Source organism: Podarcis melisellensis, assembly GCF_964234715.1.
Source record: "Podarcis melisellensis genome assembly, chromosome: W".
Lineage (NCBI taxonomy): Eukaryota > Metazoa > Chordata > Lepidosauria > Squamata > Lacertidae > Podarcis > Podarcis melisellensis.
The window spans coordinates 38,052,173-38,066,728 of NC_138535.1; positions in this window are offsets into that span (position 1 = coordinate 38,052,173).

Below are 14,556 nucleotides of genomic sequence, written 5' to 3' on the forward strand. Positions count from 1 at the left end.
ATGGCATGACTAGGTACTCAAAGGCCCCTAGGGGGGTGAACATGGTGGTTTTCCATTCGTCCCCCTTCCTCATTCTAATCAGATTGTATGCTCCCCGGAGGTCCAGCTTGGTGAAGATCTTACCCTTCCTCACCCTAGTCAGAATATCATCAATTCTGGGCATTGGGAAGGTCACGGGTTCCGATACGAGGTTAATTTTTCGATAGTCCACGACCAGCCTAAGCTGGTCTACAAAAAACACAGGGCTCCCCCCTACTGCCTTAGATTCCCTTATAAACCCCCTTTTTAGGTTTTTGTCAATAAAGTCCCGCAACTCCTGCATCTCTCGGTCTGACATGGCATACAGCTTACCCACTGGCAGCTGCGCCCCAGGGAGTAGGTTGATTTGGCAGTCGAAGGGCCTATGTGGCGGCAGCCTGTCCGCTTCCCTCTCGCTGAAGACTTCCTGTAAGTCCACGTACTGTGGCGGCACCTCCGCTCTCTGCTTCAGTGTAGTTGCTGCCACTCTGGCCAACCTCACCCTGGGCTTCTCCCCCCCTAGACAGTGTTCCAAACAGTGTGCTGACCCGAAGGTGACTGTCCGTTGATGCCAAGCCACTACTGGATCATGTAGCACTAGCCAGCTCATGCCCAGTATTATCGGGGGCCCCGCCAGTGTGGCCACATGAAAGGCAATGGTTTCGGTGTGCCTGGACACACTCATTCTCATGGGTGGGGTTTGATGTGTTACCTCCCCTCCTAGCAGCTCCCTGCCATCTATCATGGTCACTTGGAGTGGGAAATCAAGTGGCAGCAGGTGGAGTTGGTGCTCTAGTGCAAACTCCTTACTAAAAAAAATTGCAGGAGCTGCCTGAGTCCCGCATTGCCTTCACCTTGACTGGGTGTCCATTTGGGAGTTCTAGCACCACCTCTATCGCTATAGAAGCCTTGGGTGGGTCTGGTTGGGGCACTTCTGTTATCTGTTCGCTTGGCTGCTGCGCCCCCCTGTGGGCAGTCAAGCGCTGGCGTTTCCCTGCACCTTTTCCTCTGCCCCCTCCTCCTCGCTTCCAGCGGCCCCCACCATCCCTTGCCAAGCCTTTCTTTGTGGACAGACCCTGGCAAAGTGTCCTGGCCGTTGGCAGAGGAAACAGTTCTTGGTGTTTCTCCCAGCCTTTCCCTCCCTTTTGACTCCTTGGTGGGCGTTCGGAGCCTCGCGCGCCCGCGCTCCATCAATTTCCATGGGCACCACATCACCGGGAGACTGCTTTGGCATCTCAGGAATGCGGTAGTCAGGGCAACGCTCTCAAACAGCATCCGTATGGGAGGGCTATCCAGATCCCATTCGAGCCGGTGTATTAGCATCGCAAAGCGGGACCAGTAGTTTCTAACAGAAAGGTCCCCCTGCTTGCATCTCATCAGCTCCCTTTGGTTCACACTCTCCCCCAATTGGCTAGAATACATAGCGTCCATTGCCTGTAAAAACTTCCGAACGTCCTTCATGGCGGGGTTCTGCGCGGCCATCAGGGGGTCTAACCCATTCCCTCGCTTTGCCCTCAAGGTGCCCCACGATATACGCCACCTGTGCTGCCTCGTCAGCAAAGTCATCATGCTGCAGCTGCAAGGCGTACTCTACAGTGGTGCCCCGCAAGACGAATGCCTCGCAAGACGAAAAACCCGCAAGAAGAAAGGGTTTTTCGGTTTTTGCGACGCTTCGCTAGACGATTTTCCCTATGGGCTTGCATCGCAAGACGAAAGCCCATAGGGAAATCTCGGGGTCCTTTTTTTAAATGCTGGCAGTGGGGAGCAAAGCCTTTCCCCCCCCTCCGGACTTCAGAAGAGGTCCAGGAAGGCCGGCGGGGGCGAAAGGCTTTGCTCCCCACCGCCAGCATTTTAAAAGCGGTCCGGGATAGCAGGGAAGCGCTTCCCGCTATCCCGGACGGCTTTTGAAGGCAGGCGGGGGGAGCAAAGACTTTTGCCCCCCGCCCGCCTTCGGAAGAGGTCCAGGACCTCTTCCCAAGGCGGGCGGGGGGCAAAAGTCTTTGCCCCCCCTGCCTGCCTAACCGGGGGCTTTTAAATCGCCCCGGGACTCTCCGGGGCGATTTAAAAGCCCCTGGACGGCTTTTGAAGGCAGGCGGGGGGGAGCAAAGACTTTTGCCCCCCGCCCGCCTTGGGAACAGGTCCTGGACCTCTTCCCAAGGCGGGCGGGGGGCAAAAGTCTTTGTCCCCCTGCCTGCCTTCCCGGGGGCTTTTAAATCGCCCCGGGACAGCTGAGAATTCCTCCGCTGTTCCGGGGCGATTTTAAAATGCTGGCGGGCGGCAGCGAAGCCTTCTTCCGCTGTCCATGGGCGATCTTAAAATGCTGGCGGGCGCGGGCGGCAGCGAAGGCTTCGCTGCCGCCCGCCAGCATTTTAAGATCGCCCAGGGACAGCGGAAAAGTCCTTCGCTGTCCCTGGGCGATCTTAAAATGCTGGCGGGCGGCAGCGAAGCCTTCGCTGCCGCCCGCCAGCATTTTAAAAGCCCCCGGTTGGCAGGAGCTGGGACTGAACAACGGGAGCTCACCCCGTCACAGGGATTCGAACCGCTGACCTTCTGATTGGCAAGCCCTAGGCTCAGTGGTTTAGACCACAGCGCCACCCGTGTCCCAAAAGTGCACAAGCATCTCTCAGACCATCTGAACAATCTGAGCGAGAATTGGAGGAATCACAGTTCACAATAGGTCACTATTCTCCTAAAGAGGAGATGCCCAGTCTGGAAGACTTGCGTTTCATACACAGAAGTGAAAGGGCCACATAGGCCAAACAACCTAAGAGGTTTGCTCACGTGTTTGCCAAAACAGCTACTGCAAATATAGCTGTTGTTAGTAGCTCAGAACAGATTTTTGAATCTAAAAGCTTCCAAGAGGTACAGAGTGTGTCCTCAAAGGATGCTGAGGCATGGCTAAAGGCCATGAAGGGCAAGATGGTCAGGCACAAGGCCAGACCAGTTGCAAGTGGTCCCACAGGTTGGGGGGGGGAGCACTGCAGGAGTCTGTTATGTGTACGACAACTCTATGTTTGATTGTGTATGGCTGCGTTAGCAAATGCAGCAACGGTTACCTGAAAAGGGGGAGGATATTAGCATTTCACTCCTCCGTTGCTGGATGTGTGATTGTTACATCACATATCTGTAACAATTATTGTTACTTTCTAGGATTGTTACAAATACAAAATCAATCAATATCTGAGTATATCATTTTATTACCGTCTTTGGGAGTAGAGAAACTTTTCAACTACTGTATTTTTCGCTCTATAAGATGCACTTTTCCCCTCCTAAAAAGTAAGGGAAAATGTGTGCGCATCTTATGGAGCGAATGCAGGGTGTGCGGCTAAGCCAGAAGGGAGAACAGGGAGAGGGAGCTCCGTCTCGCTGCGCAGCGCTCCGTCTCGCTGTTCTAGCTTCGGGCTTAAATGCGCAAAGCCTCCACAGGGCAGTGGGGTGCCTTCATCCCACCGCCCTGCAGAGGCTTCATGGGCTGCCCCAGAAGCCAGAACAGCGAGACGGGGCGCTGCACAGCGCTCCGTCTCGCTGTTCAAGCTTCGGGCTTTGCTGCGCATCCCGCTGTCCTGCGGAGGCTTTGCAGGGTATCCCAGAAGCCTCCGCAGGACACAGGGATGAAGGCTCCCTGTGCCCTGCGGAGGCTTCGCACGAAGCTAGAACAGCTAGAGGGAGCGCTGTGCAGCACTCCCTCTACCTATTCTGGCTTTTGGATAGCCCCTGCGAAGCCTCTGTAGGGCAGCGAGACGAAAGCTTTCCGCTGCCCTGGGAGGCTTCACGCAGCTCTTGTGGGAAGTGGGGGGCTCTGTCCCTTCCCCCACTACCCAGAAAAGCCCCCAAGAACCGTGTTCCCTTTAAAGAACGTACAGTTCTTGCTGGAGATGGGGGAAGGTACAGAGGGCAGCTTACCCGCGCACAGCCTCTTCCAGGCAGGGGGAGCCTTCATCCTGCTGCCCGGGAGAGGCATCAGTGGCTATCCCAGAAGCCAGAACAGCAAGGGGCTATCCCAGAAGCCAGGTCCCTCTTGCTGTTCTGGCTTCTGGGATTCAGAATTTTTTTTTCTTGTTTCCACCCCCCCCCCAAAAAAAAACCAAAAACCTAGGTGCGTCTTATCGTCTGGTGCGTCCTATAGAGCGAAAAATACGGTAGTTTCCCAAATATCACTTAGCAGAAGAAGGAACAGTTGGATGTTATCCCGGAGTGAATACTTTGAATAATCTTTTTATATGTAACTGACAGATGGAGAATCATAAGTCCTTTTAATTTTTCTCTTTTTATCTTCTCTTTCTTCTTTTTCCCTTTGCTTTTTGTGTGTGTGTTTGTGTCCTCTACTCTGGCCACTGTTGGGATTTTATGCACATGAACGTGTGATGGATTCAACCTGTTTTGTGTCACAAGAGCAGTACCTTTCAAAATATGGGGTTTTCGAGGACCTACCTTGCAAAACTGCAGAGGGCAAAACATTGAATCTTGCAAGGTAAAGAGCTCTGCGTAGATGGGGATCCTAAAGGTGATTTAAATATAGAGTATCCTGGCCAAACGAAGGTGGAATTCCCAATCCCAATGGGGAACAGGGTTTTTTGGCTGCACTGCTAGTGGTTTGGAATTCAATCTCTAGAATTCTATGCTTGATTGTCTGGAATGCTTCCAATTGTGGGAGCATCAGCAGTGACTTGAGTGATAGGCCACAGGTTTTGATTTTGCTCTCAATGTGAGCTAACCATTTGGAGTGGTGGGATTCTGCCAGCATATAGAAAGTTAAAGAAGTTGGGTTGGACTTGAAATATAGGCGGAGCCAGAATTTTATAGTGATGAGTCATGCTTTGTTTTCCAAAAGCCCTTGGCCAGTTTCCAGATACATGGCTGCATATGGCACACAATTTGGAAGCCCTAGGATCACCTCCAGAAAATCAAGAGGCACATATTGATAGATGAGGATGGTAATAGTCACATGGGCAGAAGAGAATAAAAGCCCAAGGGGATGGACATGAGGGGTATACAACAGAAAAGAGGAGTTATAAATTTCCCAGGGAGCAATTGTGTGATAATAAACCCAAAGGTGTATTTTAATTGAAGACATGAGAATTGCGACTCATCTGATCCAAGACCTGTCAATTGTCCAGGAGAGAGGAGTTGGAGGATCCATTTTCTTAAATGTATCTGTAAGTACAGATGAGATAGCAGCTCCCTAGTGGAAATGTTCATAATATAAATTATGGAAACTAGTTTTCAGGCAGTCCTATTCCTCCTCCCACCCCCTCCTTTTTAATATCAAGTGGGTGGGGCAACCAACTTTTGCTTGACCCTCATTATGAATGATGCCTCACAAAGGCATGCTTTTCATAAGCAGTCTGGTGTCTACTTGAAATCTTTAAGTGCTTGAAACATTACCAAATCAAGCAATTGATTTTTTTATCTGTTTATCTATGGCACTCATTAAGTACTGCAGGAAAGTCAATGGTGAAAGGAGCACTTGGCATTCAGAACCAATGCTGAACAATTTTGTATTTGCAGAACCATATCTTTCAGCATCTGGTGACATGCCTTTTCCTTACCAGAATTGTTCTGAGCTACCACTACCACTGCCTCCACTTTTTATAGGCCACTCTATACTTTCTCTGTATGTACTGGAAATTACAACTATATTTAGCCCTATATTTAAACTTCCTGTGTCTTTCGCTGTGAAATTATTCCAGTATCAGTGTGTGGAATTTATTTATTTCATACAATATATACACCACTCAGTTGTAAAAAAATACCTCAAAGTGGTTCAAAAAAGATAATAACAGTAAAACAAAAAAATACAACCCTACTTTAAAACATACAAAAATTAAAACACTAAAACACATTAAAATTACCTAAACTTTCTAAGCATCTGGGTAGGATTGTTTAAAAAGGAATGTTTTTAGCAGGCGCCAAAAAGAGTGCATTGAAAGTGCCTGCTTGATCTCAATAGGCAGGGAGTTTCAAAGTGTAGGCGCTGCCACACAAAACAATTGAATTCTTACAAATGCAGAATGGGTATTGCGTGGCAAGTCCCCTCCCCCATGTGAAATGAAGACACTGGACACAGTATTTAAGGTTAATGGGCATAAAAGGCCACAACTTTATTGATTACAGAATTAAAAGGTATTGGCCTTAGGCATTGGCTACTAATGACTACCCGGCATGGAGACCGGGAAGGGTTGTCCACAAACCGTGGGAGTCCTGTTGAAGTACGCCAACTAGGATCCCACGGGTGTCACCGCTCTGGGGCGTGCCGGAGGCCCTTACTTCCCTAGGTTTCGGACAAGGCAACGCCCCCAGAGTCCTTTACCGGACTACCCTTTCCTTTTGGGGAAGGTGATGGCGCTTCCTTCCCCCCTTCATTTGCATAACAATTGACCCCTGCCAATGCCTAACCACCAATACCCAATAAGTTGTGACGGTTGCTACGAGGTAGGCGAAAAAACCAAAAGGCTCGAAGTGGGCCAAATTGGAAAAATTCCTACCAGGCCCCTTGCGGCGACCAACCGAAGTCCATAGCAAAGTCAAGGCTAGCTAAACTAAAGGGTGGGTGGGATGGGAAAACCGCTCGGCTGTGAGGGGCAAAAGAGGGCAGTCCCCAGGCGTGCCAGGCCTTAAATAGCCAAGGCCACGCCTCCCCGGTCCGCCGATTGGCGGGCTGAGTTGTCGACACGCCCGGGGATTCCCTGATCGCGCGGGGGCCAGGGCAAGCCCCCGTGCGCGAGATGTGGGAGGGGCTACTGCCCGCAACTCCCTCTCGTTCCCAGGTCGGAAATGGCTTTGCGTGGCAAGTCCCCTCCCCCATGTGAAATGAAGACATTGGGCACAGTATTTAAGGTTAATGGGCATAAAAGGCCACAACTTTATTGATTACAGAATTAGAAGGTATTGGCCTTAGGCATTGGCTACTAATGACTACCCGGCATGGAGACCGGGAAGGGTTGTCCACAAACCGTGGGAGTCCTGTTGAAGTACGCCAACTAGGATCCCATGGGTGTCACCGCTCTGGGGCGTGCCGGAGGCCCTTACCTCCCTAGGTTTCGGACAAGGCAACGCCCCCGGAGCCCTTTACCGGACTACCCTGTCCTTTTGGGGAAGGTGATGGCGCTTCCTTCCCCCCTTCATTTGCATAAGAATTGACCCCTGCCAATGCCTAACTGCCACTCGAGCAAAGCTCGCCGCCAATACCTTCAAACCTGTAACCAATTCCTAATCCTTGCGATGATATCCCCCAACCAAATGTCGTTGCCAGCATCTGACAAATGCACGCCATCCACTCTGTAGAGGGCCTCGTTGCTGTACTGGATGCATGGGTGGCCGATGACGCCCCCGCCCAGAGCTGCCACTCTACGCTCAACAGCCCGCTGTAAGACCTTTCTTGCTTTATTAATACCAGCCGGGCTCACGCAGTCCCTCCATGTCCTCCTCTCAAGCAACGAGGACCACAGGATAGTAATGCCTGGGTAGGCCGCCATCAAGTCAGCAAAATCATCAAAGCTGTTCCATCTCAAATCAATAGCCTTGCGGTACGCAAGGTCATTTTCCCCCAACTGGATGATCAAGGCATCAGGGGGGCTCTCGTCATTACGGCTGGCTTAAATTCGCTCCAGCGCATCCCTCTACGCGCTATCCACGTCAGCTCAACATTTGAAGGTAGGTTCAAATTTTGCCCCAGCCCGGTACACATGGCCCGATTCCTGGCCCAGTGCACAATGCTATGCCCCACCAACCAGATGCGTACCTTTTGGGAATCTGAAAAACAAATAGACGGAGAAACAGAGGTCAGAGGAGCGCCCACCAGTCATAGATTCTTCCTTACATAAGCTCTATATGCATTAGATTTCCACCGGCCCAGCTCCTTCATCCTCTCGGTGGGGAGCCCGAGGTGCACGGCAGTGGTTGCCGCACCGATACGAAAGGAGTGACCCACAAATTCGGCTGCTGGCAGGCCGCATGCGGCCAAAGCCCTACGCATCACCCGAGTAAACTGGTGCCTAGCCAAGGGCGGTCCGTCGGCATGAATTAGCAGGGGGCCTGGGCTACTGGGTCTTAGGTAGAGGAAACGCCTCGTATCCCTAACCGGGCAAGGGCCGCTACCCTGCACGGCTGGTAATCGCAGGAGGGCCCCCCTGCCTTGCTGATCAGTCTTGGAACTCCGAACCTGGACTATAAGCTCGCTTGTTGAAAGAGTCAGATCGCTTAAGAGGATACCCCTCTGTGTGTGCGGGGGCCCACCCTCGCAGACCAGTTCCCCAACGCGAAGGGCCCCAAAGAAGGCTATGGAATAGGCAGCCGAGAATAGGCGCGCTTCGTACTTTGACCAGCAAATTTCACGCAGTTTTTTGTGTATTTGGGTCAGAATGTCAAAGGTTATGGGCCCCCTCCTGTCGGAGCTAGGGGGCTGAAGCCGGCGCCACCCCTCTAAGGTCTTGCGCACTATAAATTTTGAGCAAGGGTCGGTGGCGAAAAAGGTTTTACAAAAATATGAAATCCCCGCGGACTGAATGTTAAGAGTTTTAGGTGCCCTGCCCAGCTCTTTCAGGTGGGCTAGATAATGAAGGACCTCCCTCGTCGAGGGAACAGAGTTCCGCTTCGCGTTGGGAGATTTATTGCGGAACTTAAGGAAGTCGGCCCACCCTTTTTCGTAAGATCTCATTGTAGACGGGGCGACTGCACCGAATACTCCCTTCATCACTTCTTCTTCCCAAGACTCCAGAGATGCTCCGGGAAAGGCATCAATGATTGTTCCGCCTCCGGCGCTAACGAGCGGAAGCGCTCCATCTGAAAGCGAGACAGGGCATCCGCGATATCATTATTAATGCCAGGTACGAATTTGGCCGAGAAATATATATTGTTCTCAAGACACAGGAGGACGAAGGCCCGCAACAAATTTCCCACCCTAGGGGAGCGCGCTGCCTGTCTAGAAAGAATGGCTACCACCGCCTGGTTATCTGTGCTGAAACAGACCCTATGGTTGCGAAACTGCTCTGCCCAGAGATGTACAGCCACTAAGATAGGGAAGAATTCCAGGAATGTAAGGTCCCGAGATATGGGCTGGCCCTGCCACTCTTCTGGCCACCGTCTTGTGCACCATTGACCCCTGAAATAAACACCAAAACCTAGGGACCCTGCTGCATCTGATTGGACTTGGAAGTCAGCATTGAGTGCCATGGAGTCTTGCCACAGAGATATGCCATTGTATTTTTCGAGGAATTGCAGCCATACTACCAAATCTCCTTAGAGAGGCGAACCCTATGCTGAGGTGCCCTAAGACCTCTGACAATCTGGCCAGACGGCCACAAAAAGGCCCGGCCCGGCGCCACAACCCTACACGCAAAATTCAGGTGCCCTAACAGGGATTGAATTTGCCTTAGAGTAACCTTCCTTAGAGGTAATAGCAGTTGTATCATTTCCTTGAGGGCTAAGAGTTTCTCCTGAGGCAATCTGGACGTTTGTGCGACGGTGTCTAATTCAATGCCTAGATAAACCAATGAAGTAGAAGGACCTTCCGTTTTTTCTGCGGCTAGAGGTACGCCTAGCTCACCTGTCAGGTCCATGAAAGCTTCCAAGAGGGCGGAGCATCGCTGCCTGTTATCAGCCACCAAAATAAAATCATCGAGGTAATGTGAATTCCCATAGGCATTGCTTTGTCGATGAAATACGCTCCCTCGAATCTGAAGCCCAACCAACGAAAATCTGCTGGATGGACAGGGAGAAGGCGAAACGCTGACTCAATGTCGCATTTGGCTAGGAGTGCCCCCTGCCCAAATCTGCGTATCATTTTTACTGCTTGATCGAAGGATGCGTATTTTACCTAACAAAGCTCCTGTGGGATCCCGTCATTAACCGAGGCTCCCCTTGGATAAGAGAGATTGTGTATCATGCGGAATTCCCCCGGGGTCTTTTTTGGTACAATGCCCAGCGGGGAAAGGTGGAGCCCTTCAACTGGAGGCGCAGTGAAGGGACCTGCTACCCTGCCTGCACTGATTTCCTTCTCTATCTTTTTCCTGACTACCTCCGGTCTTTCCCTAACTGATTTTTGATTTTGTGGATCCCCCGTGTTTTGGGGGAAAGAGACGGGTATTCTGAAGCCCGTGGAGAACCCTCCCAGATGTATTGAGCGGCTTTCTGGTCAGGATATTGAGCTAGCAGAGATCTGAGGGGCTGAAGGCGGATGGGGGAGAAGGCTAAACCAAGGTCCCAGTTACTGACGGTTACCGGGCCCTTGGTGGGATGGTCCGGGGGCGCCCCTGTTATTGTTGTGGAAGAACCCCCTGCCCCCACGAAAGGGCTGCTGTTCGTTTTTGTAACACGCCGAGGCAGGGTGGCCACCCCAGCACCACTCACATTCGTGCAGATACTTACAGGCGGGTCGCGAACATACACCCCTGTTGTATTCCCAGCATTGGCGGCGGCGTTTCGCCTCTGTCTTACCCGCCTTGACCGCGTCCTGATTTTTCTTTTCGATGTAGGGATTGACGTCCTCGCCCCAGTAGTTAGGATCCGTTAGATCCCATCGAGTGGACGGCAGGAGAGAAGCGTTTCTACGGAAATCCTCGTCATACGTTAAAGCAGCATTTTCACCTGCTAGGGCGTGCGCCCTCCTGACGTGGGCCAAATAAGCAACCAGATCCATGGAGCACCGAGGATAAGCGGCGCAAACAACTCCCATGAAAACCTGGTACCCATCCAACCAATTCTCAAAGGTGCGCTCCGCCCTAGGCGTCCTGTACCTCCGCTTACCAAAGGAGCTCCTCTTCTCACCTTTTCCCGTTAACTTAGTCGGGGGGAGAAGGGTGAACATGTCCACATAGTCCCCATTGAGGATCTTATTCCTCTTCTTCTGGGACAAATGATTCCCCAATATGAAGTCGGTGGATTGATTGGTGGCAACTTTTACGTCCTCCACCAATGCCCCATCCTTCCAATCCAGCACACCATTAAAGGTCTTACGATGGGAGTTGGCCCTCCTTTCATGAGCCCATAGTGGGATCCCGTGATTCCCTTCCCCTAGACCCCAGTAGCTGTCCATGGGGCCCTCACTATCCGAATCCGAGGATGACGTACCTGAGTCGTCCTCAGTCTCGGACTGCTTACTTCTCTTCTTCTTAGACGAAGTGTGCTTCTTCTTGGATTTCCTTTTCCCTCCTTGCGCATCGCTGGTGGCTGGATTCACATTGGCGGCTGGCTGGGCACCATGATGTTCCACATGCTCCTCCTCCGCTGCGGAACCCGCACTGTCGTCAGTAGAACTGTGCTGGGGCTGCTGCTCCTGAAACACACTCGGAACATCTACAACCTGTGAAAGAGCGTTGCCACTGGCAACCCTGGCCGTAGCCTTGCCCTTGCTAGGACCCTTTGCTGGTGTCTTTACTTTGGCATTGTTTTGGCTTGCTTTCCTGAGCCCGGGTATTAGGGCGCCCTACGATCGTTGGATCAGACTGGTTGCTGGTCCCTGCCATGACCGGGATGTCCTGCTAAACCAGACAGCTAGGGGGAGTATCAGGTATCGCCTCCTGAGATGGTTCCGGAGCTGGAAGGGCTAAAGTCCCCCTAGTCCTACACTGTCTGTAGAAGGTTTTGAAAGCCATGAAAAATTGTGCGAAGGCTTGAGGGTCACAAGGCATGGCATCTGAGCGCCCCCATTGCCTGCGGGGGGTGCCACTTGATTACCAGAGGTGGATGGTTGCTGATCCCCACCGGAAGCCATTCTTACAAGCGGGTTTTTGTAACAGTGGCCACAAAGGTTATTCGACTAATAATATTATTCTAGTTCAGTATTATCAACACAGACTTAGGTGCGGCTAACCCTGTAGCAGCTAGCTGCCCAGTTCAGTATTGTCCACACTGCGAGGCCCAACTCAAAGCAGAAATGCTGTTAGCCCTAATTCAGTAATTATCTACACCAATTTAGCTGCCACAAAACTCTGCGAAGACTAACTGCTAAGTTCAGTATTAATCACACCGCAAGCCTAACTTTAAGCCGAAATGCACGCCAGTAACTAAATCACGGAAAACTGCTTTGGTGCCTGGAACAAACAGGGTTAAAACTCCGTGGTGCCCTGCATCTGGGAGGGGCCGGAAGCAGGACCCTACGTCACAGGCTTTGCCTGTGAGAGTTAGTTTCAGTTCTCACTGAGAGACGCTGAGAGAGACAGCTCAACGGAGCTGTCTGTGTGCTTTTTTAAAAGCACGGAGGAATGCCTTTGGAATGGCGGAGGTTTCTGATGGAGAGACTGACTTATGACTTGTAAATAAATGCTTCTCGAGATAAGAACCAATCTGTCTTTTGGACTTAATTTATCCCTTTCTCACATGGACTCAGGACCGCTGCATTTACTCTGCTAGGCCAGCTCAGAGCTTCCAGGGATACGGAGCTAAACTGGGAAGCTTGCTGGACCCAATATCAGCAAATTAATCACACCGCAAGCCTAACTTTAAGCCGAAATGCACGCCAGTAACTAAATCACGGAAAACTGCTTTGGTGCCTCTAGCTCTGCTGGCAAAGAATTAAGCCTATAAAGAAATCTAACTGCAGTTATTTATTGAATATATTTTAATAGAGCCCGATTGCACCGCGAAATAATAAGGGAGTATGGGCTAGAGCCTCCAGCTGTTCCCTTCGAATCACCCTTGGTTACCCCAACCACAGAACCGCAACGCGGCACCACCGGTAGTAGTGACCGCAATCCCCTTCAATGCGTGAAATAACAAAAAATCCTAAAGCGATTTAGTTAATTGGGCGCGTTGTATTCCCAGTGCTTGCCTTCTCTCGGCAAATAATTACGTGCGATATGCAGTATTGGCAGCTGTAGCAACTGCCCGATCCCTTTTGCCCCCACTTGCCGCCACTGCCCCCTCAGCACGTGGCATCACCAAAATGGCGCCCGGAAGCTGTCCCGGCCTCCGCAACACAGAAAAGGCAAATGTCCCTTTCGAGAATGCCGCAAAGACCCGTTAAAATCTACTTGGCACGGCTAAGAAGAAGCCCGCTTTAGCGAACGCCTCTAACCCTTTTTTAATTCAACAAATGAGCAACAGTTAGCAGCCTAGTCCGCTTGGCTCCCACACGGTTCTGCCTCACTTACAATGGCCGCCGCAGGCGGGTCACGTGGTGAAACAAAAATGGCAGACCAAAAAGACAGCTTCGCCGTTGCCTAGCAAAGAAGAGGAGAGCGTTCTGACCCGAAATCTACTTGGCGCGGCTAAGGAGCAGTCCGTTTTAGCGCACGCCTATATTCCCTTTTAATTCAACAAATGAGAACAATTAGAGGCCTAGTCTGCTTGGTTTCCACGCGGTTTGCCTCACTTAAAATGGCCGCCGAAGGTGGGCCACGTGGTCAAACAAAATGGCGGACCGCAGACAGCTTCCCCGTTGCCTAGCGACGAAGGGGATAGCGTTCAGACCCGAAATTAAAAGAGTTTCACCCGCGATTAGGAAGCCTCAGGAGCCGCCGCTTACTGCCTTAAGTTACTGAGTTGCACAACACCCACCGAAACAAAAGAAGGGAAAAATCGAACCCTGCAACCACAAACAAAGCCTACCCGCTACCCCGATCGGACCGGACAGAAAAGACCGTGAGCCTCCCGCAACCGCCGCTCCGAATACGTTACCGACTTCTTGGCGGATTGAGAGGAAAAACCCGCGGCGTCCTCTGGGAAGTGGTATCACTGGCGAAGGGACCTACGAGAATAAAAACACCCTATCCCTCGCCCGCACAAAGATCTGTGATTGCAGTGAAGGTCCGGCTCCACGCGAATCACCGACGACGAAGATGAAGGAAAATTTTTCCCTTGACGAAAAAAATCCTCTGAAATAGAGAAGTAGCGGCTGCGGTCCCGCCCTCGCAAAGCAAGCGCTTGCTACTCGGCGGCACCACGCTGCAGGAAAAGTTGCTCCAACGATGACGACGAGAACAGCTGCAAAAACAAAACCGCTCGGCTGTGTGGGGCAAAAGAGGGCGGTCCCCGGGCGTGCCAGGCCTTAAATAGCCAAGGCCACGCCTCCCCGGTCCGCCGATTGGCGGGCCGAGTTGTCGACACGCCTGGGGATTCCCTGATCGCGCGGGGGCCAGGGCAAGCCCCCGTGCGCGAGATGTGGGAGGGGCTACTGCCCGCAACCCCCTCTCCTCCCAGGTCGGAAATAGCTTTATGTGACACCTGTAGTAGTGCCAATTCTGCAAATCTAAACAGTCAACTGAGCACATGTAAGGTAGCAAAATGGCAACCAGTGCAGATCTCTGAGCACGGGTGTTATATGCTGACAAGGCCTTACTCCTGTCAATCGGGCTGCAGCATTTTGCACTAACTGCAGCGTCTGGATCAAGCACGAGGGAAGCCCCACATAGAGCACATTGCAGCAATACAGTCTTGAAGTAGCCAATACATGAACTACTGTGGCCTTTCCCTGTCCATGAATGGTCATAGCTGTCAAACCAGTCACAGCTGGTACTGTCAGAGGCAGTAAACCCAATACAATATTGTGAGATATTGTGTCTGTACTGTGGAGGAGGGAGCCATTTTGCTTGCAGTTGTCCG